Here is a 12,401-nt window from a genome sequence, read left to right as displayed (position 1 = left end):
TAAACACCCAGAGGAGATCTCCCCCGCCACCCCGATGTTCTGTAACTGAGGGAATACAAGCCTAGTCTGTGCAACCAGTCCTTATAATTAAACCTTTTAAGCCCTGGTATCATTGTGCTGCATCCCCTCAAAAGCCAATATATCGTTCCTGACGTGCAATGTGCAGAGCTGGATCCAGACGCCAGTCTAGCCTAGGCTCTGTAGTGTCATTACATTCGACCCTTTGACATAAAGCTGAGTATTCAGTTTGCCTTTCTGCTTATGGTTTTTCCCTTAGATTTGAACGCTTCATGTCCTGGGATATCCCAAATCTTTCTGCTCCTCTACAATTACTCATTGATTGATTTTAAGGATATAAAATCAAGCATGATGCATTGTTCAAAACCCTTTGCATGTCCCTCTGGGCGTACAAACCCAAACCGATGTGAGAGGACGACGACAGAGCGACACAATTATGGTGATTGGCTTTATCTAATTCTACAGTGGATTTCAACGTGTCAAATACCAGACGTTAGTTATTGGCAACTTTGCAGGTGTATCCAAGGCAACCCCAGGGAAATATTGTAGCTAATGCTTAGTTTCAATTCGTTCTGGAGTTGTGGCGCCACATGATTGCTGTGTGATCCCGAGATGTTCTGATAAAGCAATGGTAGGTTCATTTGTAACAGCTTAATACAATCGAGTAATTTACGAGACCATTCAAGACTGACGTGGTCTACCAGAATGACAGACCCGTCCCCACCAGTACTGCACCCCAGTGTTATACAGCGACAGACCCGTCCCCACCAGTACTGCACCCCAGTGTTATACAGCGACAGACCCGTCCCCACCAGTACTGCACCCCAGTGTTATACAGCGACAGACCCGTCCCCACCAGTACTGCACCCCAGTGTTATACAGCGACAGACCCGTCCCCACCAGTACTGCACCCCAGTGTTATACAGCGACAGACCCGTCCCCACCAGTACTGCACCCCAGTGTTATACAGCGACAGACCCGTCCCCACCAGTACTGCACCCCAGTGTTATACAGCGACAGACCCGTCCCCACCAGTACTGCACCCCAGTGTTATACAGCGACAGACCCGTCCCCACCAGTACTGCACCCCAGTGTTATACAGCGACAGACCCGTCCCCACCAGTACTGCACCCCAGTGTTATACAGCGACAGACCCGTCCCCACCAGTACTGCACCCCAGTGTTATACAGCGACAGACCCGTCCCCACCAGTACTGCACCCCAGTGTTATACAGCGACAGACCCGTCCCCACCAGTACTGCACCCCAGTGTTATACAGCGACAGACCCGTCCCCACCAGTACTGCACCCGTGTTATATGAACCAAGCCTCTTTAGACTGTGCTCAGCATCACCAATGTCAGGGTGTAATGACATTGTGATATTTTTACAATGTTAATTGCTGTACAAGTGTTATAAATTCTCATGGCGATAAAGAATAAGGATAGAATCGCTTGACTATAAAAATAGTAGTTGAAGCAGGCTGGCATTTCTTATTTTGATTCATCTCAGCTTGTGCTGTTTTTCTAAAGCCCCTACTTAGTCATCACATCAGGAAATGGTACAATACTTTAATTAGCACCACCGAAATGACTATTGGTGCACAGTGGATTAACATTCAGTACCTGTAAATCAACCAGCGCACGGGGCAGTAATTAAAAAAAACAAGGCCTCGGGAGGTAAATTTGTAATCCACCCAATCTGCCAACTCCAGCACTGGGCGGGAGTGAAATTTAACCCGGGAACTGAATCGAGGCCCAGGGCACATTTTCCCTTCAAACGAAGCCAGCAGTGTTAGTATGTTCAAAATATAGAGTGGGTACCTTTGCAAGTCATACATAATCAATCAATCTAGCCATATTTCTCCCTTAAATTTACAAGAACTCCTGTGGACTTCCCCACCCTGTGCTTTTATATCTTCTAGGTATTTTAAAATATAATTCCCCCCTCCACCAACCCCACCCCGCCTCATGTGAAAACAAAGCTCATTCAGCGACTCGACTGCTTCCTGATATCAACACTCGAGCCAAAAGTTCATCGCCAAAATTCCCCCTGAAAAGCCTCAAACAAGGTGTCTTTTACATCAGTTTGCACCTGTTGTTATCACTGAGTGATCCATTTGCTATTTAAAAAGCCTTTTTAAACAACATCATCACCCTACCCCTGAAGGTGGTCATAGTTCATGGTGGCATCATTGAGACAGTCAGGCTAAGAGCTTGGACAATGAATCAGGTACCCTCGGTCAGTGTGTGCGTACACAGCCCAGAATGAGGGACAGGTATCTTTTCGTTTTAACCAGCTTCCCCTTTATAAAGGAGGGTTCCAAAACTGGCCTCAGCACCAGAGCCAGAGAGAAAGCCCAACGTAAAAGCAAAATACTGCAGATGCTGGAAACGCAAAACAAAAGCAGAAAATGCTGGAAAAACTCAGCAGCTCTGGCAGAGTCTGTGGAGAGAGAAACAGAGTTAACGTTTCGAGTCCCTGTGACTCTGAAGAAGGATCATACGGACTCGAGAAAGCCAAGGTTCCTGCTTCTTCAGGACTGTTGTCAACTACATCTACAAGGTGGTGTCCAGACTGGGACACGCCAACACAATATAAATCAAAGAATACAGAAGGGAGGTCATTCGGCCCCTCGTGCCTGTGCTGGCCCTTTGAAGGAGCGATCCAATTTATCCCAATTGCCCCAGCTCTTTCTCTCCGCCCCCCCCATGGATGAGTCCATGAGTCATGGACTCATCCAGTTTTCTTCATAAAAATATTAGTGAATCTGCTCCCACCGCCCTTTCAGGCAGCGCCTTCCAGATCACAACAACTCGCTGTGTATAAAAAAAAAAAAAATTCTTATCTCCCCCTCTGGTTCTTGTCCCGATTCTCTTCAATCTGCATCCCTCTGGTTACCGACCCTCCTGCCACTGGAAACAAGGGCTTAGGCCAGCATTTATTGCCCATCCCTAATTTCCCTTGTTCCAAGGGCATTTTAAGAGTCACATGTTGGCCAGACCGGGTAAGGACGGCAGATTTCCTTCCCTAAAAGGACATTAGTGAACTGGATGGGTGTTTTTGACAAGCAGCAATGGTTTCGTGGTCATCAGACTTTTGATTCCAGGTATTTATTGAATTCAAATTTCATCATCTGGCTTGGTGGGATTCAAACCCAGGCCCCTGGAGCATTATCCTGAGTCTCTGGATTACTAGTCCAGTGACAATACCACTACGCCACCACCACCATGATTCTGAACGCCGTGATTAAATCTCCCCCTTAACCTTCTCTGCTTCAAGAGAACAATCCCAGCGTCTCCAGTCTCTCTACGTACCCGAGAACTCTCATGTCATCATTCTAGTACACCACCTCTGTGAGCTCTCAGATACTCAGTTAAAATGCCAAATGCGCTTGCGTTGGACTAAGAGAAAAGGCAGACTTGCATTTATATAGCGCCTTTCATGACCACTAGACATCCAAAATCACTTTACACCCAATGAAGTACTTTTAAAGTGTAGTCACTGTTGTAATGTCGGAATGCAGCAGCCAACAGACGCATAGCAAGCTCCCACAAACGGCAATGTGATAATGACCAGATAACCTATATTCGAGAGGGCAGACGAAGCCTCAGTCATCTGAAAAAACAGCACCTCCAAACGACGTGGCACTCCCTCCATGCCGAAAGTTACTAACCGATACCTTGCGGTAAAACCCCACCTGTCAAATAGCATGTTTTGAACTACCACAGCGCAAATGGTCCTTGCTAAACAGGTTCAGGGCAGGGCAGGAAAGTCAAACAATGCTGCACATTGCTGGAGGAGTCTCCCCTGTACTGGCTAAGTGGTGGATTAATCTCAGCTAATGAGCAGGGTCTGTCTTGGCTTTGCGAAATAAATGAAGTACTGCACTGGAGTATCAGCCTTGAATTTTGTGCTGAAGACCTGGATTGGGATTTGAACCCAGAATCTTGCAAGTCAGAGATGAATATGTCACCCACTGAGCCATGGCTGACACTAGCAAAAGGAATTGGCTTTAACCAGTCAAAGCTTTTAAACAGAAGAGGCCATTGAGCCATTATTAGGGTGTGGTAATTGGCTCAGTGATTTTTATCTTCTCATACATGGTTTGGTTTTCAGTCTGCAGTCAAGAGGAACATATTGTACAAAAATCTGTCATGTCAGCCTGTGGAATGAGGCGACGGCCTCTCCAGCTCCGTGGGAGGGGCCACTCTGAGGAACCCTGCTCAACCAGAAATGCCAGGAGAGGGCTGCACATCAGGCACAAGATCTTGATCCCACGCCATTCCATTGTGGGTGGTTGCTAAGCAGAAACCACGTGACCAAACCTCCCAGGAATGCATCCACAGTTGGCGACCCTATAAGGAAAATGGTAGGGAGGTCTAGAGCTGTATCCATTCGATGCTCAAGGCAGGCAATTTCTTCCCTTGCCTGTGACACCCAAGGGCGGAATCCAACAGAATTGGACAAGACACACAGGGACAGGAGGCCATTCAGCCCTTCCGGCCTGTCCTGGTTAACTAGATCAAGGCTGATCTGTCCCTCAGCCCCATAGGAACAGGAGGAGGCTGTTCAGCCCCTCCAGCCTGTCCTGGTTAACTAGATCATGGCTGACCTGTCCCTCAGCCCCATAGGAACAGGAGGCCATTCAGCCCCTCCAGCGAATTAGATCGTGGTTGGTCAATGCCTAACACCTGCTACCCAGCTTGATTCCATGACCCTTAAGAACCATCTCAGAGTTTTGAAACTTTCACTTGACCTCTTCCCCCACCCAACCCCTTGCCTCAGTTATGTTTAAGTAGTGGGGGTGGGGGGAGGGGTAGAGAGAGAGAGAGAGAGAGAGAGAGAGAGAGAGAGAGAGAGAGAAGAATTCCACATTTCCACTCCCCGTTTGTGTGAAGTGCTTCCTGACATCACCCCAGGACGGCTTGAATTCTTCCCCTTCCTTCTGGACTCCACACCGGAGGAAATAGTTTCTCTCTATCGACCCTATCGCTTCCTTTAACATTACATCAGCCCTTAATCTTCAGTACGCGAGGGATCACAGTCTGTGCGACCTCAAATTAACCCCTTCTGCCCCAGGAATTATTCCGGTGAATCGACACCACACCCCTTCCAAAGCCAACAGGCGCTTCCTAAGACGCAGTGTCTAAAGGGATAAAACCTGTACAAATGTTTAAGAATAGATGTATTTTTTTCTTATTTGTTTTAAAAATATCTACACAACAATTACATTTAAAACACACGCCTCCTCCCTCAGGCATCCTTCATCCATGATTCAGCTTGGCAAAGTTTGCCATCGCCTTCTGCAGTATGGCTGACCAGGAAACTCTCCCACTCTTTACTGTCGTCAGGCGTATTGGAAGGATTTACAGGCTGATAATCAGCCTGTCTGTCCGCGTGGTAAACGCACCTTCTATGGCCATTACGTCCTGAAGTGGGACTTAAAGCCAAAGCTTCTAGCCCAGCGGTAAGGACGCTACCGAGGCACCACAAGACCACCAATCACACACCACAGACCAAAAAGCATCTCGAGAGCACGCCAGGGTTGCCAACTCTCCAGGAATGCTCTGGAGCCGCGAGGAATTGCAGATCAAGCTCCTGAGCGTTGCTGTGAGCAAATCCAGAACAAGAAGAACCAGAGGAGCCTTATAATTTCATCAATTATACAAATACTGGACATGGGATAGAAGGGTCACTTGACTAATTTCAAAAAAACACCCAAACCGGGTAACAAAAGTCTATCCGCTTTCTGATTGGTGACCAATGATGGCAGTGTGGGGGCGGAGTGGCCAGAGGTAGGTGGTCATGTGATGGACCCTCCAGGAGGATGTCCAACCAGAGTTGGCAACACAGTCTCTCCCCCACCCCATACTCTTCCCCGAAGGGAAACTGAACAGACAGAAGGGGGAAGAAAGCAGCCCAAGTTAGAGAGATTGTCAAGGGCCTGAGCTGGTGCAAACAACTTGCATTGCTATAGTAACTTTCACACCCATGGGGCATCGCAAAGTTACTTACACCCAACAAAGTACTTACGAAAGTGTAGTCACAGTTTCAGATGTCAGGTCACCCAGTTATGCACATCAAGCTCCCACAAACTCAGAAACCCGATAATCCGTATTTAGTGATGCTGGTTGAGAGGTTGCCCGATGACGCGAGAGAGAACACTACCCCCTGTTCGTCTTTGAAACAGTAACTGTGGAATCATTTATGTCTCAACCAAAAGACAGTGCCACCGGCAGCCCGGCTCTCTCTCAGTGCCCCCCCACACCCACCTCCCCGGGCATTCCCTCAGTGCCGGAACTGGGAGTGTCAGCCTGGTTTACAGGGCTCAACTCTCTAAAATGGGACTGGAACCCACGTGGCTGCGACCCACTGAACTCCAGTGTTCGAAGTGCAACTGACCTAATGGACTCTCAATCCAATGACGCTCCTGCATGCCTAGTTTTATTTACAATGGATCTGGTAGCTACATGCACCATACTGAAGCGGCTAACTCCTAAACATAGTCAGATCTCTGATGAAAAGAAACTAGCTTCTGAAACAAGATATTAAAATATTGCAGAACTGTTCTTCAAACTGACAGCCATGACTGGTTCGAACACTCTCCCCTCCCGCGTACAAACATATAAAGCTGCCAATGGGGCTTTTTGTCAAGAATGTGTGCTGTTTCCAGTGGCAGGAGGGTCGGTAACCAGAGGGACACAGATTGAAGAGAATCGGTAAAAGAACCAGAGAGGGAGATGAGGAGAATTACTTTTTTTTTAAAAACACAGCGAGTTGTTGTGATCTGGAAGGCGCTGCCTGAAAGGGCGGTGGAAGCAGATTCAATAGGGACTTTCAAAAGGGGGAATTGGAGAAATACTGGAAGGGAAAACATTTGCAGAGCTATGGGGGAAAGAGTGGGACTAATCGGATAGATCTTTCAAAGGGCCGGCACAGGTACGATGGGCTGAATGCTGTAGGATTGCCTTCCATGCTGTAAGATTCTGCGATTTAACAATTGTATCAAGTGTTTGACCCTCACCTGGGGGAAATGAAGCAAAGCAGTCACGTCACATCACTTTAACACAGCTCACTGATTTTAAATCACCAGTGAGTCTATTTTAACACATGTAACTGGTGTCGTATTGAGTTACACAATCATGTTCCAACCATGGGCATTGGTTACCAGGGAAACCAAATCGTGCTAAGGACAAGGCACTCAAAGGGCTAAAAAAAAAAGCTCTCACTTCTCAGGGTTTCACAGCCCAAGTAGTATTTCTGGAAATGTGGTCACAGTTGCAATGTCAGATATGCAGCAAGCAACATGTGCACAAGCAAAGATCCCACAGACAGCAACATGGGGTCATATTTCAGTGCTGTTGATGGAGGGATCAGCATTAGCCCAGGAAGTGAGCGAGTTGCCCCTCTGCACTTCCACCCAGTGGCTATGGGAACTTTTACATCTCCGGCTGAGAGGGCAGACAGAGCCTCGGTTTAACATGTTACCTGAAAGACAGCTGCTCTGACAGCCCGGCACTCCCTCCGCACCGGCCCCTCCCTCAACACACTGGCACCGGGAGTGCCGGCCGGGAATTATGTGAGCTCAAGTCTATGCAGTGGGAATGAAACCCACCACCTAAGTCAGGGGTGCGAGTCACTTCCGACACAGAGATTAATAAAGTAGCAAGTTCCTTTGCTGGTCATTGGTAGCAAAGGACAGGGCAACATTACAACAGTGACAACACTTCAGAAGGGCTTTATTGACAAAACATCAAGGAAAACCCAAAAGGTGTTTTGCCAATACATTAAGAGAGAGTGAGTGAGAGGATAAGGGAGGAAAGAGTAGGGCCCATAAAAGACCAGTAAAAGGTCATTTATAAGTGGAGACAGAGGATGTGGGCATGGTTCATTATGGATACTTTGCGTCTGTCTTCACAAAAGAGGGGGGACGATACAGACATCGTAGCTACGGAGGAGGAGGAGTGTGAAGTATTGGATGTGATAAACTTAGGGGGCGGAATCCCACTGGCGGGATCTTCCAATCCCGTTGAAGCCAATGGAACTTTGAACAGCTCGCTACATTTTCTGGCCCCGCCCCTGCAGTGACAGGACTGTAAAATTCCACCCAGGGAGCGTCCGAAGGAGATTTGCATGCTTGAAAGTGGATTGGTAGGAGGATTAGAGGGGAGATGAGGGAATATATTTTCACCCAGCGGGTCGTGGGGGGTGGGGTCTGGAACTCACTGCCTGGAAGGGTAATAGAGGCAGAAGCCCTCAACTCATTTTAAAAGGCGCCTGAAGTGCCGTAACCTGCAGGGCTACGGACCCAATGCTGGGAAGTGGGATTCGGCTGGGCAGCTCGTTTTTGAGCCAGCACAGACACGATGGGCCAAGTGGCCTCTTTCTGTGCCATAAACTATGATTCTACGACTGTAAAACACTTTGGGATGCCCAAGGTAGTGAAAGGCACTACACCAATGCAAATTTCTAAATCTTTTTTGTCAAAAACAGAAAAGAAAGTGGGTAAACCAGGTTAGCGTATTACTGCCTGTGAGGACTCACTGTGTGCAAACTGGCTGCCCATTTCCTGCACTACAAAAAAAAATGTGACTACATTTAAAAAGCTGTGTCGCCGGATACGAAGAGATTTGGGACATTTGGAGATGTTGATAGGCATTCTAGAAATTCAAGTTCACTCAGCATGGAAAAAAAAAAGTACATTTACGATTGATGCAAAATAGCACACAAGACAACAGTGAAGCTGTCTCTCCCCATTTACCCCAACTTCTGTAACCTGGAGTCTATTTGGGGACCGTGAGGAGGGGAACCGAAAGGAGGATTGTTCCCACACGTCAACACAAATCTGTTCACTGTAACAAAGAAACCAAGTCAGCAAATAGTTGGCAACTTTGAAGGAAAAAAGGATGTTATGCCCATCAATCAAACTTGTTGACTCAGATTTTGTTTTACTATTAAAACAGTGTGAGTAAGATTGTCCAACATTATAATACAGAATTGGCAGCAACTTCTGGAGCTCACACATGTACAGCTAACTATGTTGAACCAGGAGGTTGCAGTCAGAGATGCATCCTGCTTTTCTACTGCGTGAGCTATCGCAGTCCTCGTCAATAGACTCAGCACTGAAATGGCTTGCCCACCACTAATGATTTCATGAAAAGCTTGGGCCAGAGCTTTCCAGAGTAATTTGAGCTTTCAACGGCGTGATCATTCATCATTACTACCATGCAACCGCTTTGACCTTGGAAATTTTATTTTACAAGTATGGGGTCTGATTCCTTCAAAAGTTAAATTTCTAAAAAACAAAAAAATTAAATAGCCTTTTCTCTCTTCCTTAATCCCCACTGCCTTTTTCCAATCTTTATTCCACCTTTGTGTGATTTGGAATCTAATTTGCTCAGGATTCCTCAAATTTGATTGGTTAAAAGAGCTGAGCTCTCTCTCATTATGCTCACAGAAGGCTCTGCGCTCAGTAAGACCACCCCAATCACAGCGAGTCTCCACTCCAATCCACCACCCCACGCTCCACCCCCCCACCCCCCCACCCCCAATTCCGGGCCATCACATTTATAAATAAAAAAGTTACACCCAGTAATTATTTAAGACTGTTTTCAGGTATCGACAATCTGCCCACATGCAAGGGCAGCACCAACACCAAAGGGCCGGAACTCCTGCAATAAAAAAATAATAATTTCTCAAACCACCTGAAAAAACAAACGGGTCACCCGACATTTCTACAGGAAATCAATCGCATGGCTCAGATAGCGTGTCACTGCCACGAGAGATCAGCGCTGCACAAATGGACATTATATTTTTGACAAATTAGTTTGGGTGCAGCAAGAATTAGAACCAGGGGCCAGACGATAAAGACAGCAGCCTCAGAGGGAGGGGCTCGCCAAGGCCTTAGTCATGATATTTCTGGCCCGTGTTCAGCGGAGTGAGTGAGTGAGTGAGTGATGCATTAGCCAAGGAGAATTAGTTCAGTCCCGATAATTAAAGACCAAGTTGGTTTTACCTTGCCTTCTCACCCTGCTGTACACAGTGATCAAGGGCTATTCAACTGCAGGGGCTGTGCCGAATCCATTCAGATGCCCATATGCACATGGGATAAGGGGGGAGGGCGGGAGAGAAGAGATGGCGGGCGGGCAGGGACAATTCCTTTGGGGTCTCACTTGTAGTCAATTCCCACGTCTCTATAAACAAACCTTCTGCTATAATCGTGAGCTGGAATCATTGGATAACCACCAACACTCGGCTTCGGCTAAAATTACTTCCCACTCCCCGAGTACCAAGCCCGAAATACCAGACACCCATTCTCCCCCATCTGCCCCTCTCCTCTCTCTCTCTGTCCCCACACATGCCGCACCCCCCCACCGCCCCCACAACTTCCCACCCCATTGGCCAGTCTCCCTCCTCAAAAATCTCTGTCCAGCATTTTCACTCGCCCATACTCACTGCCATTTAATCCCACTGGCTTCCCCAATACTCCATCCACACATCGCTTTTAAAAATAAAGAAATAGCCCGACGACCCCAGTTAACCCTGAAACGGAAACAGAGTCTCACTTTCCCCCAGCTGAACAAAGCAGTCAAAGTGCAGTCACTGGGGTGGGGGGGAGGGTGATCCTTTTCAACGAAAAAGCACAGCTCACGGTTATGCACCATTGACAACTATTTTTTAAAAATCGAGCAGGGTTACCCATGTCACCGCACGATGTCTAGTCAGTTAGAGTCAGAGTTATACAGCACAGAAACAGGCCCTTCGGCCCATTGTGTCCATGCCAGCCGACCAGTCACTGGGAACTGAAGCAAAAAATAATAATAAAAATCTGTCAAATCGCACAGGCAGTGCAGAATTGATAAGGCATTTTTGCAAGTATAGTTACTAACACAATCTCGCCTCCCCCCAACTACAGTATAAGATCTCCCATTTTATAACAGCAGTTACAGGAGGCGATCTTGTCCGCACTTGATACCCAAGAGCAGTTCACACTGATGGACAAAATAGACTTTCTCAATCGAACATGGTTAGCTGCGTTATAAATTCCCCAGCATGGAGATTTAGCCCATATTTGGGTAAAGTGAATTCCATCAAACCACAAATCTTTCCCTATGACTCAGGCACATGGGCAGTATAATGAGTCAGTGCAGTGTGGTCTCGTTCAGGGATGTGCAGCGCAGTTATTAATGCAGTTTACTAAATTGCGATTTTACATTCAGGTTTTTAGTGAAAATGACACGTGATTTTTCTGACGTAGCCCTAGAATATTAAACCCTGGGGCTCGGCCAAACTCTTAGCAGAAGCAAATTCCAGGAAAACACTCAAATGAGGACAAGGGGAGAAACAGATTCTTGATGTCAAGTGTGAACCCGTTGCTGTGTGTGAGAATGCTCAAATCCACTCACATTTTGGAGCCTCGTGCAAAGCTCCTCATACATTTCAGAGCATTTGGACACCAACCCCATCAGATCAATGGAGGGAGGGGCCCACCGGCCCTTCTAGACCAGTGCTGTCCGATAAAGAGATCACTGACTAGACTACAGGGGATGCCACAGTGGGGTTGTTTTAACCAGCTGTGTTAATTTTAAAATTGAAGATGCCTCACCGAAACAACACAAGCAAATTTAATACATGTGTGTCTATTCACTTATCATCATCCACTGGTATTCAGTAACCCAGGAGTTAAACCCACCACATCGGTCAGAATAAAACACACACATATAAGTTAAAGTTCAAACACATAAAGCACTTCAATAGGACAATGGATATCACATGCCCAAGGAGAGTCTGTTAATCATTTTTCAACTTGCTCATCAGATCGCAAGTGGATTCTCATTTAGCCACATGTGGCGAGCTGTCAAATTATTTCCAAACCTACAATTTGACAAAAGAACCTAAACTACAAGCTGGTTTGCACAGTGGTCACCACTCCCCCCACCACCCCACCCCACCACCAAGCCCCTGCGCTTACTCAACAGTTCCTTTTCGCCTGACATCTTCAAGAGGGCTGTAGTCACCCATGTAAAATGATTGAATCCGCTCAGGTCTTCCCCATCTCCTCCTGAAGGGACTGACTACAACTGAGGGGTTACTTTGACTGGCAGTTCCAGCCTTGCATTAAGCTCACCCACACACACCACAGTTATACACCCAGGAGCCCAGGGGCTCCGAGGCCTTGCTGTCTTTCTGCAGAATGTGCAAAAAGGCCAGGGAGAGGGTGGCAGCCTCCTCACGTCTAGAGGTTAAAATTCTCATCCTGGTTTCCAAATCCCTCCGTGGCCTCGCTACTCTCCTTCTATCACCTCCAACCCTCCCTATCTCTAACCTCCGGCAGCTCCTCCAACCCTCCCTATCTCTGTAACCTCCGGCAGCCCCTACAACCC

The 12,401-nt window shown here is 47.3% G+C and overlaps 1 protein-coding gene across 1 annotated transcript in view; it reads right to left on the bottom strand.

Annotated features, from left to right (window-relative positions):
• The window catches only part of LOC144671666 (nectin-2-like), a 64,734-nt gene that overhangs the window by 13,133 nt on the left and 39,200 nt on the right, over positions 1-12,401 (bottom strand). The window lies entirely within an intron of this gene.

The sequence above is a fragment of the Cetorhinus maximus genome, chromosome 33 (genome assembly GCF_964194155.1).
Source record: "Cetorhinus maximus chromosome 33, sCetMax3.hap1.1, whole genome shotgun sequence".
NCBI classification, from domain to species: Eukaryota; Metazoa; Chordata; class Chondrichthyes; order Lamniformes; family Cetorhinidae; genus Cetorhinus; species Cetorhinus maximus.
The sequence above is the reverse complement of the archived record's forward strand: the minus strand, read 5'-3'. Positions and strand labels throughout refer to the sequence as shown.